The sequence below is a fragment of the Bison bison genome, unplaced genomic scaffold (genome assembly GCF_000754665.1).
Source record: "Bison bison bison isolate TAMUID 2011002044 unplaced genomic scaffold, Bison_UMD1.0 scf7180017864324, whole genome shotgun sequence".
Lineage (NCBI taxonomy): Eukaryota > Metazoa > Chordata > Mammalia > Artiodactyla > Bovidae > Bison > Bison bison.
In genome coordinates, this window is record NW_011494896.1 from 1,417,219 (window position 1) to 1,433,639 (window position 16,421).

The 16,421-nt window shown below is 45.8% G+C and overlaps 1 long non-coding RNA gene across 1 annotated transcript in view; it reads left to right on the forward strand.

Annotated features, from left to right (window-relative positions):
• LOC104998134 overlaps positions 1-6,123 on the forward strand; it is a 21,239-nt gene extending 15,116 nt beyond the window's left edge. The window contains exon 3 of the long non-coding RNA XR_826417.1: positions 5,034-6,123. This is a non-coding gene — a long non-coding RNA (uncharacterized LOC104998134). The remainder of the gene's footprint in view (positions 1-5,033) is intronic.
• The last annotated feature ends 10,298 nt before the right edge of the window (positions 6,124-16,421 follow it).

A 16,421-nucleotide genomic window follows, 5' to 3' on the forward strand; every position in this document is an offset into this window, starting at 1 on the left:
ACTCAGACACGACTGGACCGGAGCTGGATGAGGAGGACCCTGCTGAATGCCAACTGGAGAGCACCCAGCTCAGGGCCGGCTTCCCGGCCCCCATCACTCCATTCAGTGACGAGCATGGGGGTAAAGGTCAGGTCTCCTAGGAGCACCTTCCTGCCGGGAGGAAGGAGATGACAACAGAAACCTCGAGGCTTCTGCTGGTCCTCAGTTGTCTGCTTCCAGTGACTCCCCTCCCTGTTGGTACCTTGTGACTCCAGGTCCCTGGGAGAGATGGTTGGGCCCAGGGTGGATTGGCCCAAGTGAGGTCCTTCAGAATCTCCAAAGAATTTGGGCATAGGACCCAGTGTGTGTGTGTGGTGGGGTGGGGGGTGGGGAGTGCTGTGCTCAGTCGCTCAGTTGCGTCTCTTTGTGACCTGTGGACTGTTGCCTCCAGGCTCCTGTGAGGTTACAGCCTAGGAAGAGAAACGCATCAGCCTTTTCTGATGAACTTGGCTCAGCCTGGCAGTGCTGAGCCCTATAACGGGACGGACTTTGTAAGCAGTCCTGAGTGGTTAGAGGTCACTCCACGCAGATGGAGAAAGGGAAGCGGGGGGCTTTCTGAGGGCCTCTAAAGAAGAAAGAGTGGCTGATTGGTGAATTCCTGGTACTTTTCTCAAATTCATCAAAGACTGAGTGTAACCTGAAAGGGGGTTCTTTTGCTTGGACACAAGGAGGGTCACCCCAACATGGAGGTGCAGGGCCTGAGATGGTGCTCCTTGGAGAGGGAGTCCCCTTTCTGAGCTCTAACTTCCCAGCTTCCGCTTCTCATCTCTTCTGAAACCCAGTCACACTTCTTGGTCTCAAGTTTTCTCTGATACATGACACTTAAAATGATGTGTCCACCTTTATTTAAATTTTCCCATGTGGGACCTATTCTGGTGCCCAACATCCTTTACGCTCTAAGTCACACAATTTTTGTGAGTTTTAAATAAAGAAATGAGATTACCAACAAGGACCTACTGTGTAGCACAGGGAAACTCTGCTCAATATTCTGTAATAACCTGAATGGGAAAAGAAGTGGTTCCTCAGATGGTAAAGAGTCTGTTTACAAAGTGGAGGACCTGGGTCTGATCCCCAGGTCGGGGAGATCCCCTGTGGGGAGTATGGCAACCCACTCCACTATTCTTGCCTGGAGAGTCCCATGGTACAGAGGAGCCTGGTGGGCTACAGTCCATGGGGTTGAAAAGAGGTGGACATGTCCGAGCAACTGACACACACGTGTATAATTGAAAAATTTTGCTACATACCTGAAACTAACACAACGCTGTTAATCAACCATACTCCAATACAAGATAAAAATTAAAACAAAATTAAGATATCAGAAAAATTAAATTATGTAAACTTACAATTAAATGAAAGGTAACAAAAAATTATCTGTAGAATTTAATTCAAATAAAAATTCCGATAGGATTTTTTGAAGGTACATAGAAACTCATTCTGAAAAAAGTGAAAGGAAGGAAGGAAGAAAGAAGGAAAGGAATATAGGGCACCTAATGAGATGGACTCTCTCTCTCTCTCTCTCTATATATATATATATGTGTGTGTGTGTGTGTGTGTTTTCCCCAATGGAAGAAGGGATGGGGATGAGCCTGTCAGTCAACTCATTTCCAGTTTGAACAGAACACAGAACAAACCCATTTCTACTTGAAGGTCAGACAGCTTCCCAAAGTAGTCTATTTGCTCTGAAAGCATTGCTGAAGATATGTCTGTCACAGGCTGGGGAGACTGGGAGACATACTTGGGTAGCAATTCAGGCTCCAGCTCCTACAAAAGTCACTACTTCCGTGAGTCTGAGTTTTCTCAACCATAAAGAAAAATTTATGTGGCTGCTATAAGAACTAAATGTACCCTTATGGAGAGTCAGAGCTCAGTGAACGGTAGGTGAGTATTACTGTAATATCTTCCCAAGAAGAGTCAGGAGAACCTCCATTCTGATGGGAAGAGCTACTTGCCTGATGATGCTTCCCTTTTAACCCAGGGTCCAGAATCAAGCTTACGACGTTGCCGTGGCAACCTTGTTACTCATTAGGGTTATGATCTTGCAAACCCCTTTTCGTAAGTCTACTTCTGAAGCCTATCAGACAATGAGAAGAACTTATCAGCCTGACCAGACCAGGGGATGTATACATATGTGCACACACACACACACACAAGCTTCGAACAGCTATTTTTCAGGGCAAGTCCCACTTGGGTCATCTCCTGTCAAGAGAAAAATGTAAATCACTTTTCAGTTCAGCATCCAGCGGCCCCGCCAACCAGTCCAAGAAAAATTCAACCTTGGTCTACATAACAGAAACCGGGCAGCCAGCCAGCAAACTTTTGTTTTGTGTTTTTAAGACAAATTAAGAGAAATGCAACGTGCTCTTCGTCAAATGATGTCTGTGGTGATGAAGAGCGGCCCCACAGGGCTAGGGTTTAATCCTGGCAAAGGATATGGGTAATTTGCTGGGTTGGGCTAAGGGAGGACCTTCGAGGGGTAAACTCCCCTGGGTGACTTAAAGGCTGCAGAAATTGCGAAGGAAGGAATCACCAAGAACCTCAGTACCCAAGAGGTTGGTTCTAAACAAGTCCCAGATCCGAAGCTGCTAAGGGTGGAGTAGAAGTGGGAAGCTGAGGGTAGAGGGAGGCTGGAAGATGAGGTGGGGTCAGTTCACAAGAGGATGTGAGTTTGAACCTTCCCCCTAGAGGCTGTGGGAGCCCTTGGAACCAATTTAAGCAATGATATTGTCTTTCCCACTCTTCAGCTAATCCCTGATGGAACTGGGAGTCAGGAGCTTTCTCATGCTCATGTGATTATTATAACAACACTTGGAGGTAGACTTCATTACTTTTCTTTTCCAGTTGAGTAAATGGAGACTCAGAAAGTAGCTAAACTGCCCAGGATTACCCGGCTAACTGGAGCCAATACTTGAAGTCCAAGAGCCTCCAGGCCCAGTCATTGAATTTTCCAGTTTGGCCCCAAAGCAAGGACAATATCTAAATTATGCATCTTTGTTTTCCCTACCCCTCCCTGCCTGGTCCCAGCTCTCCAAAATTCAGTTGACTTTGGGAGGTTGAAAAGTCAAACATGACCTCGCCTTTCCCCCGCTCTCCAGCAGGCCCTGGGAATGGCTGTCGGAGCTGGCAAAACAAGGGCACTGTGAGGCCAGAGGCCCTTTGCTTCCCTCCTGAGCACATTCCCTTTCCCTGTCCCTTCTCACAGGGAGAGGAATTTTGCCCGTGGGAGCGGTCTCAGGTGCCTCCTTAACGCATTCCTGCATCTAAATCAGATGCTGGTCAATGTTTCACCCCCTGCCTCCCTCCCAGCCAGATCTTCTGAAGCTGGTGAACAATTAACCTCCAGAGGCTCTCGGACCTCTCTCACGAAAAGCCTTCCCACACATTGCTGTGCTCCTGCATGCTCAGTCGTTCAATTGCATCTGACTCTTTGCAACCCCATGAACTGGGACCCACCAGGCTCCTCTGTTCATGGGATATTTTAGGCAAGGATACTGGAGTGGGTCGCCATTTCCTCCTCAGGGGATCTTCCCGACCCAGGGATCGAACCCACATCTCCGGCATTACAGGCGGTGTCTTTAGTTGCTGAGCCATCTGGGAACTACTGGGTGTCGAGGATCTACCAAACCCCGCCAGTCTCCGAGGAGCCTCTTGTATCCATTTTTGTACTGATTCTGATGATGTACAGTTCTTCCAAACAAGGAAATACATCTTAGGGGACCACTGAGCCAAAGCACCCACACTCAACACTTGGATTACATTTTCTGTTGAAAATTCTTACAAAGAACCAGAGAAGAGGGGCGGACATTCTAACTTCACTCTGCCACCTAGCAGTCAGCTCACCTTAGCCAATGGTCTTAACCTATGCAGGTTTTCTCTTCGTTTGTTGAATGAGGAGAATCATTCTTTCTTCTTCCATTTAGTATACAGGTTAAACATCCATGGAAAACTGTTCGGCCTGTGTGTATGTTAGTTGCTCAGTCGTGTCTGAATCTTTGTGACCCCATGGTCTGTCCATGGAATTCTCCAGGCAAGAACACTGGAGTGGGTAGCCTATTCCATCTCTAGGGGATCTTCCCGACCCAGGAGGGATTGAACCTGAGCCTCTGCATGGCAGGCAAATTCTTTACCATCTGAGCTACCAGGGAAGCCTATAGTAGAAATTTAATAAGTATTCATACCTAAGAAACTGTAGCTTAAAGCTTGTAAAAGCATAGAGTTCTGGAACTGAAAAGCCCCTGACAGAGCTGTGCATCATTTATAAATGAAGGACCCCAGAGAGAGAATTCGGGGCTGTATCTATCAATCTCTCAGCCAGTTGGTGCTCTGTAATCTAGTTCAGCTTTGTCTAGAAATACAATATATAAGCCATACATGTAGTTTTAAAAGCTTTTTTAGTAATCACATTTAAAAAGTAGAAGGAAACAGGTGACATTAACATTTTTTACTTAATCCAATATAGACAACATCCCTTTCGTGGATCACAGCCTTGTTGTGGTGAAGGAGCTTGAGTAACTCAATGAAGCAATGAGCCATGCCGTGGAGGGCCACCCAAGATGGATGGGTCATAGTGGAGAGTTCTGATGAAACGTGGTCCACTGCGTAAGGGAGAAGAGGGCAGCAGAGGATGAGGTGGTTAGACAGCATCACTGACTGAATGGACATTGACTTGAGCAAACTCCAGGAGACAGTGAAAGATAGGGAAGCGTGGTGGGCTGCAGTTCATGGGGTTGCAAACAGTCGGACATGACTTAGCAACTGAACAACAAAGACAATATATTTTTCACGTAATCAACAAAAAAAGTATAAGCAAATGATTTATACTTGTTGTACCGAATCTTCACAATCTGGTGTGTATTTTACACTTAGAGCACAGTTGACACAGACTAGTCACACTTCAAGTGCATAACAGTCACGTGTGGCTCGAGGCTACCACAGGGACAGCACAGATTTAGTCCAAGGTGAGTCAGTAAACATTTTGTGCACCTTCTATGTTCCAGGCACTCTCTGGATGCAGGGATATGAAGGTGACGAAACCCAGCAGAGGATGAAGCAGACAGCCTTGGAAACCAGAAATCATAACCCAAGGTTGGGAGTCCCTCCCCATCTAGGCTGCTGGATTATGCATTTGTATGTTTGGTTGAGCAAGTCAAGAAGAAAATTCTCCAGGGACAATATCTGGATCACGAGGGCATTTTCCTCTACTCCAGTACTGGGGATAGCAAAGTATTTGTTCCAAACTGCTGTTATGTTCTAGGCATTGTGTTCTGCATTCAACAGGTATTGTCTGATTTATTCCTCAGCGTGACTGTATAGGGACTTTATTGTGTCCATTTTATAGAAGACAAAGTAAAGGCTCAGAGAACCTGAATAATTCATGCACAAGTCATATCAGAGGTGGAGCTGTGACTCTGTCACAGAAAGCAGGCATGATTAACTTGGTCAGTGTCACTTATGGAGATGTGAGCAAGGTGAATGAACATTCCTTAGACATGATGATTTTCGCCTTTTTAAAAACATTCCTGGTGGAGCAGTAGATAAAAATCTGCTGGCCAATGCAAGGAACATAGGTTCGATCCCTGGTCCAGTAAGATTCTACATGCTGCAGGACAACTAAGCCCACGTGCCACGACTACTGAGCTTGCGCCCTAGAGCCCGGGGACCAACCGCTGAGTCCACACCACAGCTCCTGAAGCCTGCGTGCTCTAGGGCCCGAGAGCCACAGTCTCGTGCCCTGTGCTGCAGCTACTGAAATCTGCGCGCCTAGAGACCATGCTCTGCAACTAGAGAACCCATCACAACGAGAAGCCTGTGCACTCAACTAGCGAGCAGTTCCCACTCTCCACAGCCAGAGCAAGGCTGCACGCAGCAGCAAAGACCCCGAGCAGCCAAAAATAAATAAATAAAAATAAACAAACAAATATGGCAGTGCATGCACACAAAACAAAAATAAATAAAGAAACATTCCTAAAGTTTCCTGAATAAAGTGACTAGAGGTTGATTTTAATACCTTCTCATCCCTGGTGGCCAAAGTTCCCACTGCCTGAGGCTCTCGCTGCAAAGGAAGAGAGGAAGACAGCATTCCAACAACTCAGTTCCCTGGCTGTTGGGAGCTGCTCTGTGCCTCAGAGGCCTCAGGTTTTTTTTTTTTTTCTTTTTATTGTTGTTTTTTAAATTTTATTGGGTTATAGTTGATTTACAATGTGGGGTTGGTTTCAAGTGTACAGCAAAGTGATTCAGTTATACATAAACTTCCACTCAGTCTTTTTCGGATTCTTTTCTCATGTAGGTTATCACAGAATATTGAGTGTATTTCCCTGTGCTGTGCAGCAGGTCCTTGTCGGTTACCTATTTTGTATATAGTAGTGCCTGTGTCTTCATCCCAAGTTCCTGATTTATCCCTCCCCTCTACCACGTTTCCCCTTGGGTAGTCATAAATTTGTTTTCAATATCTTTAAATCTGTTTCTGTTCTGTAAATAAGTTTATTTGTATCATTTAAAAAATTAGATTCCACATATGAATGAAATCCGATGGCATTTGTCTTTCTCTGACAATTCACTTAGTGTGATAATCCTTAGGTCCATCCACGTTGCTGCAAATGGCATTATTTTGTTCTTTTTATGGCTAAGTAATATTCCATTGTATATACATACAGCTTTATCCATTCCTCTGTTGATGAACACTTAGGCTGCTTTCATGTCTTAGTTATTGTAGATAGTGCTAAACGGACCCTGAGATGCACGTATCTTTTCTAATTATGATTTTCTCTGGATATATGCTGAGGAGTGGGATTACTGGATCATATGGTAGCTCTATGTTTCGTTTTTAAAGGAATCTCCATGCTGTTGCCCATAGTGGCTATACCAATTTACATTCCCACCAACAATGTAAGAGGGTTCCTTTTTTCCACACCCTGTTCAGCATTTATCGTTTATAGATTTTTTGATGATGGCGATCTGACCTGTATGAGGTGATACTTCACTGCAGTTTTGATTTGCATTTCTCTGATAGCTAGTGATGATGAGCATGTTTTCATGTGATTTGGGGCCATCTATGTGTCTTCTTTTGAGAAATGTCTATGTAGACCTTCTGTTCATTTTTTTGCTTGGGTTATTTATTGTTTTGACATATAGCTGCATGAGCTATTTGTATATTTTGGAAATTAATCCGTTGTTGGTCGCTTCATTTGCAATTATTTTTTCCCGTTCTGTGAGCTGTCTTTTCATTTTGTTTATGGTTTCCTTTGCTGTGAAGAAGCTTTCAAGGTCAATTAGGTCAGAGACCTCAACTTGAAACACATCTCAACCTCAAGTTCACCTCAAGGAGGGTTTACCTTGTTTCTCTAAATTGAGCGTGTTTCCCAAAGCTTCCCTGAGGTGGTGAGGGGCCCAGCCTGGAGGAGTTTTCATTTTCCATAGCCTGGACCATTCTGCTTTCCGCTCCTGCTGATTTGGGAATTGTCTGAGCTGATAAAAAGCACCCAGAGCGTGAACATCCACCAAACTAGAACACAAGCCTCTGTAGCTCCAGTAGTTCCTGGAAGAATAGCCACGGCCATAAAGTTCACAGATTAAGAAGCCTGTGAACCTGGAATAATCAAGGAGAATGAAGGTGTGATTTTGTGGGGAAATATCCCTAGAGGAATGTAGACAGTGTGTGTGTCTTGTGGGGGAAAGGGTGATACTTTGCATCAAAAAACAATTCAAAATTGGATCACATCCTGAAACACAGAGCATAGGATACCCTGTGAAAGTCACCTGCATGGACTTGAACTGGTTTGACTAAAGCACTAAAAAAAAAAACCCAATACCACATTTATTCTGTCTTTTGAAATAGCTTTGTTTACTTATATTTCATTAACTCAACAAATACTTTTTGAGTACCCTCTAGGTGCTGGATCTGCATATATGGTGCAGAGGGATGGGAGGGGAGGTAGACATAAGGAAGAAAAATGCCAGGGGAGGCCGCTTGATCTTCCGGTAGCATTTAAGCCGGGACCCTGCTTATTGGGCTATCCTGGTGACTCAGCGGTAAAAGAATCCACCTGCAAAGCAGGAGACCACCTGCAATGTGAGAGACACTGGTTCAATCCCTGGGTCGGGAAGATCTCCTGGAGAAGGAAATGGCAACCCATTCCAATATTCTTGCCTGGGAAACCCCATGGACAGAGGAGCCTGGTGAGCTATGGTCCATGGGGTTGCAAAGAATCGGACGTAACTTACCAACTAAACCACCACCACCACCACCTGCTAGTTGAGAAGTCTGGATTTCAGAACTCAGATTTGGGTTTACAAATCTAGGAGCTGATACATGACACTTAAAACCAGGAGAATAAATGAGAAGCCCTTGACCGAAAAAAAGAGGATAGGAAATCCAGGTCTAGTTACTAAGAAATATTGACATTTCAAGTTGGGTGGAATAGGAGGAGCTGACAAAGGAGCTCACGAAGAAGCAGACCTTAGAGGCCAGCTAGGAGTGGGGAGTCTCATGGAAGCTGAGAGAGCGAGAGCTTCAGGAAGGGAAGGGTGCCTCATGTGGCACCTGCAGCTGGGAGCCAAACTAGAGGATGACAATCGAAGCAATAGAAAGGGTCCCTGGGATGTGGTATCATGGTGTCCTTGGTTAGCCATTGAGGGGTGGGGCTAAGTCAGGGTGGAGTGGGGCTGACTAGGAAATGCAGGGGTGAGGCCAGGGCATGAAATGCCCTTTCTCTTTTGGAAAGTCTGGCCAAAATAGGAAGCCAAGGAATTGAGTGATATGTAGAAGGGGAAGTGGTTGGATCCAGGACGTTTTGGTTTTGATATTCAGATAGAACCTGTCCGCTTTCACCGTGTTTCCTCTTCTGGAGTTCCTCTTCTGGCAAATTCCTTCCCATTCTGTGAGATCCAGATTGAAGTGTTCTGTTTTCTGTCTGACATTTATCCTGGGGCCGGTTAGATGTCTGTTTTAGGGCCCTGGGCCGTTCCGTGTACACTTTGCCTTAAGGCCTGTATCTTACCGTGTGTTGTGGAGGGCCTTCCTGTCTCTCTTAAACTTGGACAAAAGCAGGGACTGTGCCTTCTCGTTTGTATCATTAGCGCGGGTAGTTGCTCAGAACTTGACTCCAGGATGAAGCTAATTAAATGGCTGATGTATAAGTAAAAGAATGACTAAACTGTCAATTTGAAGGCAGTTTTGAGTGGCAATTTTATTTCATGAATGGGAAAACAGAAGCACAGAGCAATTTGGAGTTGTGTTATTTCAGGAATTAGGCTTCCCTGGTGGCTCAGAAGAACTGATGCTTTTGAACTGTGTTATTGGAGAAGACTCTTGAAAGTCCCTTGGACTGCAAGGAGATCCAACCAGTCCATTCTGAAGGAGATCAGCCCTGGGATTTCTTTGGAAGGAATGATGCTAAAGCTGAAACTCCAGTACTTTGGCCACCTCATGCGAAGAGTTGACTCATTGGAAAAGACTCTGATGCTGGGAGGGATTGGGGGCAGGAGGAGAAGGGGATGACAGAGGATGAGATGGCTGGATGGCATCACTGACTCGATGGACGTGAGTCTGGGTGAACTCCGGGAGTAGTTAGAAGGGACAGGAAGGCCTGGCGTGCTGTGATTCATGGGGTCGCAAAGAGTCGGACACAGCTGAGTGACTGAACTGAACTGAACTTAACTGGTGGCTCAGACGGTAAAGAGTCTTCCTGCAGTGCAGACTAGATTCCTGGGCTGGGATTATCCCCTGGAGAAGGGGACGGCAATCCACTCCAGTATTCTTGCCTGGGAAATCCCATGGACAGAGGAGCTGGGTGGGCTACAGTCCATAAGGCCGCTTAGGAGGAGCCCTGAAAACCACTGAATCTCACCTCCTGCCAGGTTAGCTCTCTAGAGCTGCACTGTCAGCCCCATAAGGTACCTGGGGGTGAAACCCTTGCATTTGCATCGTCTCAAGCTTCACCCCAGAGGCACACACCTTCGTCTGTGAGGGGGTGGGCTGGGGAGGGGCCTTGGCTTTCTGCTGATGAGCGTCCTGGGCTGTGGGCTGGGAAAATGGAACCCAAGCCAAGGGGTACCACAAGATGTCACTGTTGATCCTCAGTTAAACAAAAACGGATCCGGGGGCAGGGACTTTAGAAACACTTCAAAAACACTTTGCAGATGAAGAAACTGAGGCGCGGAGAGATAACACGATTTACCTACAATCATGTGACATGTTAGTGACATGTTAGTTACATGTTAGTTACACATGCAGAGCACTTAGGAGAATTCAAGTCCCTTAAGGTTTAGACCACCATGACCGCCTGCCTCCACAATCCTCCAGCGACACTCGGAGAGGAGGACTGACCTGTTTCCACAATCATTCCCTCAAGACAAAAGCTCTAATTTGGAAATAGAATAGAGAAAAAAATGGAGGAAAGAAAAGAGCAGCAGAAACAAACCCTGAGCCTTCGCCTTCCTGTGTGCCTCCTGCAAAGCATCCAGCTTGGATGCCGCAGCCACAGAGAGAGTGTGGCCCCCAGGGCCTCCATCTGCCCGGGGTTTGAATGGCTGAATAGAGAAGAATCAGGGAATGGATTTCATCCTTTTTACAGCTTCAATTTGAAAGGAGTCTGGTTCCCAAGGAAAACAAGAAGCCAAGTTGCTTCAGCAAAGAATCGGCTGAAACCTAACTAGGAACCAGATAAAAACATTTGGCAGCTAGAAGAAGGAAGGTAGGTTTCTGGGCTCTCTGTGTGGGGAATGAGGCACTGTGGTGCAGAAGAGCTTTTGTGAGCATCGACCTGTAGACCGGCTTTATCCCGGTGTCTGAAAGGAGCCAGTAGCCTGGACGACACGTCTTTGGGGAGGGCTCTGTCCCCCCACCAGAGGTCTCGGGAGCTGTCCCTGCTCCTTGTGCCTGGTCTCCTCCCACCAGCCCTTTCTTCTGCCCTTGTGGCTTCCACTGGGTGTCACATTTTATTGCCTCCCAGTTGACTTTTCTTTTCCTTTCTTTCTTTCTTTTTTTTTTTTTTACTTCAGACAGTAATATTAATATGAAAGAAAAGAAAGTGAAGTCTCTCAGTCATGTCTGACCCTTTGTGGCCCCATGGACTGTAGCCCACCTGGTTCCTCTGTCCATGGGATTCTCCAGGCAAGAATACTGGAGTGGGTTGCCATTTCTTCTCCAGGGGATCTTCCTGACCCAGGGATCGAACTCTGGCCTCCTATATTGCAGGCAGACGCTTTACCATCTGAGCCACCAGGGAAGCCCAATATTATATTAATATGAGTTCATTACAAAAATTCAGATACCAAGTAGCAGAAAGAAGAGAATAAAAGGATATGTTATTCCTCCGTTCAGAAATTGTCACCGTGAGACTTCCCTGGTGGTCCAGTGGTTAAGGCTCCGCACTCCCAATGCAGCCATGGTCAGGGAACTAGATCCCACATGCTGCAACTAGAGATCCCACGTTCTGTGGTGACTGAGACCCTGTGCAGCCAAATAAACTTAAAAAAAAAAAAAAAAGGAAAGAAATCATCGCTGTTGACCTATTGCCCCATAAGTCAGGCAGTTGGCCAGTGGAGTCCCTGAGGTGTGTCCATGGCACTGTGTTTAGAGCTGGGAAACAAACACACCCATCTGGGCTCTGCCAGGGCTTCCATTATAGTTCTGGAGACAGGTAATCAACTTTAAAAAGAAGTAAAATGCATAGTGTCAGACTGGTAAGTGCTCTGAGGACAAAGAAACAAAAGAAAGGGATGGAGGCTTTCTCGGTGGTGAGGTGACGACTCGAAGTACGATATTCAGAAAGTGCTATTTGATCGAGGACCTGAAGCAGATGAGGGAGCAAACAGCGTGGGCATCCGAGGAGAGGCTGTTCCCTCCTCTTCTATTTCTTGTGCACATATAGTAATGCAGTTATACTTAGCAATGTCTGACGACATCCTTGATGTTAAAAATATGAAACAATGTGGAAACATACAGATGATAAGAGCATCTTTCTCACCACCCGTCACCTCCTCATCTCCCCGGTAAACACGCTGACCACGGTGTATTCCCTTCCTGAACTTGGTCTCCGCATCATCTGTATTCATTTCTATGTATCTCACCCATGCATTTCATTTCATTCTCTTTACGACATAAATGAGATTGTCCTTTGTGAAGGTGATGCCTTTTTATTTTCCACAGTCTCTTCCAAATGTTTTCTACACTTCAGAAATATAGGAGAGCCATGCTCATGTTCAGTTGCTCAGTCATGTCCGGCTCTTTGTGACCCTGTGAACTGGATATGGTCCTCTAGACTCCTCCGTCCGTGGAATTTTCCAGACAAGAATACTGGAGTGGGTTGCCATTTCCTACTCCAGGGGATCTTCCTGGTCCAGGGGTTGAACTCAGGTCTCTCATATCTGTGGCACTGGTAGGTGGGTTCTTTGCCACTGAGCCTCTGGGGGGCTTCATATAAAAATGAAAGAGGTACATTTCATTGCTAAATGAGGTTGGATGTTTCACTTCCTCCCACGAGCGATTCATCTAGTGTTCATTGCATTGTACTGTAATACTGTTTCTGCCTGGACAGTCAGTTCTTCATGGTCAGGGATTATGCTTCTCCTTCCTGAATTTCCAGCGCCTGGCACAATGCTGAGTATGTGGTGGGTGTTCTGTAGGTGAACGGGCAACTAATTACGCTTTCCCATATGATCATACAAGGCCTTTCCAACAGTGGATGGGATACAGGCTGAGATCAGTGCTATGGTCTTTCCTAATGGGAGGCATTTACTACCCATTGAACAATCTGTGTCACAATTGGATATAACCACTCTGGCATGGCAACCAGGGGGCCTGGGGTCAGGACCTTCACATCAAACAGTCCAGTGTTAGCTATGAGACCTACCTACCTTTCACTCTCCTTACTGAAAGGAAATGGACATTTAATGAACGCACAAGCATGCTAAGCACTTTACAAAACACTTTCTCATTCAAGGCACAGAAAGAACTCAAGGAGGTCAGTATTATTTTGCAGATCCGAGGAAACCAAGAATCAAAGAGATTAATATGGGTATTATGTGGGTCCACTCACATACTCACAAACCACCATGCAGACTGATCTTCACATTTCCCCATATTTATTTTATTTTTAAAAATTTTATTTTTATTTTATTTCTTAACACCAAAAACATTTTGCATTGGAGTATAGCCAATTAACAATGTTGATGGAACTCTGCTCAATGTTATGTGCCAGCCCGGATGAGAGCGGGGGTTTGGGGGAGAATGGTTACATGTGTATGTGTGGTTGAGTCCCTTTGCTCTTCACCTCCCTGCATTTATTTTAAATTGTTTTTTCCATAAATAAACTATTATGTCCAATATACCCTGGAGGAGCACATTCACACATTTAATGACCAAGCCTGGATGGAACATTTAAAAAGCCACTTACACAACTTTGTCATTTAGCAGACTTCATTCTCTTTTAATTTATTTTGTGATGGATGTTAATTAGACTTATTGCTTTGGTAAGTTCAAAATATACAGTCATCCCTGTATATCCACAGGGAGTTGGTTCTAGAACTCTCCTCACATACAAAAATCCATGGATGCTTCAGTCCTTCCTATAAAATGGCATAGTATTTGCATATAATGTACACACATCTTCCCATATACTTTATTAATATTGTTGCAGACTTTAACTGATCTTAGGCCTTGAGGAGACATGACTGAAGTGACTTAGCAGCAGCAGCAGGCCTTGAGGAAGGAGGCCCTATGGATGCAGAAAGGAACAAAGCAAGGTCCCAAACCAGAAAGAAGCTCCCTTTTCAGGGGTAGAGGCGAAGCAGATGCAGATTTTAGAGTTGGGAAACTGAGCCTCAGGAAGGAATGGTGACTCTTGCAAGAGACACAGTCAGGTTTAGAGCCCAGGGGCCCTGTGCAGGCGACCTCTGGAGCCCCAGGAGACCCCTCCAGCACAGCCTGCCCGGTTGCAAAGCGCGGTCCCTGAGTGGAGACATCTGCTCTCTGAGGCGAGCTGGCCACACAGAAGAGCTGGGTCTGACACAGCCAAGCAGAACCTGTGAGCGGGTGGTGGTTTTTTTTTTCCTCCCTCCACTAACCGGCTTTTTGCTGCAAAGAATAAAATTCTCTTCTGGTGACACACATTTCCTGTCAGGATGAGGCACACCCAGCTGGTGGAAACCACCCAGATTAAACGAAGAAAAATCCTTTTAATTCCTCTAGGTACACATTTTTGGGTCCACTGGATTGTTGCCATTTTCCCAGGGGCTATGCCAGAGGTGGGTTTGAGGAACGGCGAATTAGAACAATACACTAAGAAGGGTAACAAGCACAGTGACATTAAATCATCCACCGTTTAATATCTCCCTAAATTCCCAGGTTCTATAAAAGCAGTACATTCTCACAGAAAGCTCAGAAGAATGATAAAAATCTGTGTGCTCTTTTTTATATAAAAACAAAACCCAAATCTATAATTTTCAGTCTCAACAAACACTGTTAACATTCTGATGTGCACAGAATAATATTTATATGCATTTTACATCCTGCTCTGTTCCCATAACCTTATATGGTAAACGTATCCTCATTAATTGTGTCCTGTACAACCTAATTATAAATGATATTTAACATCCTGCCACGCGGGTTTAGGTGGTTAACGTATTTTTGGACACTCATATTTCCACTCCCCGACTCCCACCAATTTTTGGTTACTACATTATGGCAACTGTGAGCAGATTCCTGCCTTTTTAAGAGACACTACTGATATATTATCTTATTCCCTCATCTTAAGATTCCAATGTAGGCATTATAGTGTTTTAGAAATGAAAGGACTGGGCTTCAAGGAGGGTAAGGAATTGTCCCAAAGGCAGAGCCAGGTTTGGAGCCCAGGTGCTGCTAACTCCTAAGCCAGGCCTACCTACGCTGGACTCTGTCTTTACAGAGCATCGGTGCCTATGATGGAAGAATGTTCTGGTACTCTCCTTTGCCAAAATCTTAATCCTCATCTCTCTCCTTTCAAGTTCCCATGGACACCTGGAACCCTTAGTCAGACGGAAGCCTTTCCAACGAGACTCTCTCCATTGGAAAGCGGCCAGGCCGCTGCGCTGCCGCCGTTGACGGCTCCCAACTGCTGCAGCGTATGTTCCTCCTCGCCTCGCTCCCAGCTGTTCTCAGATAGGCCGGCCGCGAGGTTAATCACGTCTCACATTGTAAAACGGACTCCTGACAGACTCACGAAAGCCTCATGGCTATTGTGCCCCTTTCAGACTCCCGTTTGTAGTCTCAATGGTTTCCAACATCTAACGTGCCCTCAACAGCTCAGCACATTTTAAAGAGAATTCTAAACTTAAAAAAAAAATCAAGCTCAAAGCAGACTTGGGTATGTACCCAACAGTCCAATTGACATAGTTTCTCAGACGTTTGGAAACTTCCGGTGTTCAAATCCGAATTCTTGGGGTTCTCCTCTCAAACCTGTCTCCGTAGGTGGTGTTGGCTGTCTAGCCAGTAACCCTTCGCTGCTTCCTCCTCACTTGACAGAACCTTGATTTTGTTCAGGGATGACGTGCGCAGACCAGGGATCGAACGGACTCGGGTCTAAGCCCTTCACAGCCATCTCAGCGCCAGCACTGGGCAGTCTTGCTCCTGGCTGCCAGCAAGGCTGGCCAGTGAGATTAAAGGAGGTCTGTAACTCCAAAAAAAAAAAAATTATACTCCATTAATAATAATAAAAAACCAGTAAGAAAGGAAGTGTCCAGAGAATTTCTAGACACCCAGTCTCCGTGAGCTGAAAGGGAGGCTGTATTAGGCATTTCTCACACAGCACTTCGGTTCATCTTGTCTCATCTCTTCCTCTGGCCATCTCTGTGGCTATCAGTTACTTGCAAGATTCTACCAGCTTCCGTCTGCCCTGGGGGGATCCCATCTACCCAACCACCACCCACTCTTAAATGCCAGTCATCTCTTACATGAACGACTTCACTGGCTCCTGAACTGACCTCCTTTCTCCAGCCCCCGCCCCTTCCCCAGGATATTCGCCGTGTCACAACCAGAGTGAGCTGTTAAAAATATCATCGGAATCATGACGATTCCCTGCTTCAAACCTTTCAAAGAACCTGCATTAGATATCTTTTAAGTTAATTAGTTATTTTAGGTCGGGGTTAGGTCTCCACTGCTCTGTGTGGGCTTTCTCTGGTTGCGCCGAGCGGGGGCTCTTCCTCGTTTCGGCGTTCCAGCATTTCACTGCGGTGGTTTCTCTTGTTGTAGGGCACAGGCTCTAGATGTGTGCGCTTCAGTAGCTGCAGCACATGGGCTCGGTAGTTGAGGTCTGTGGGCTTTAGAGCGTGGGCTTAGCAGTTGTGGCGAACAGTTTGACACGCTGCCCTTCAGCATGTCAGATCTTCCGAGACCAGAGATCAAACCCACG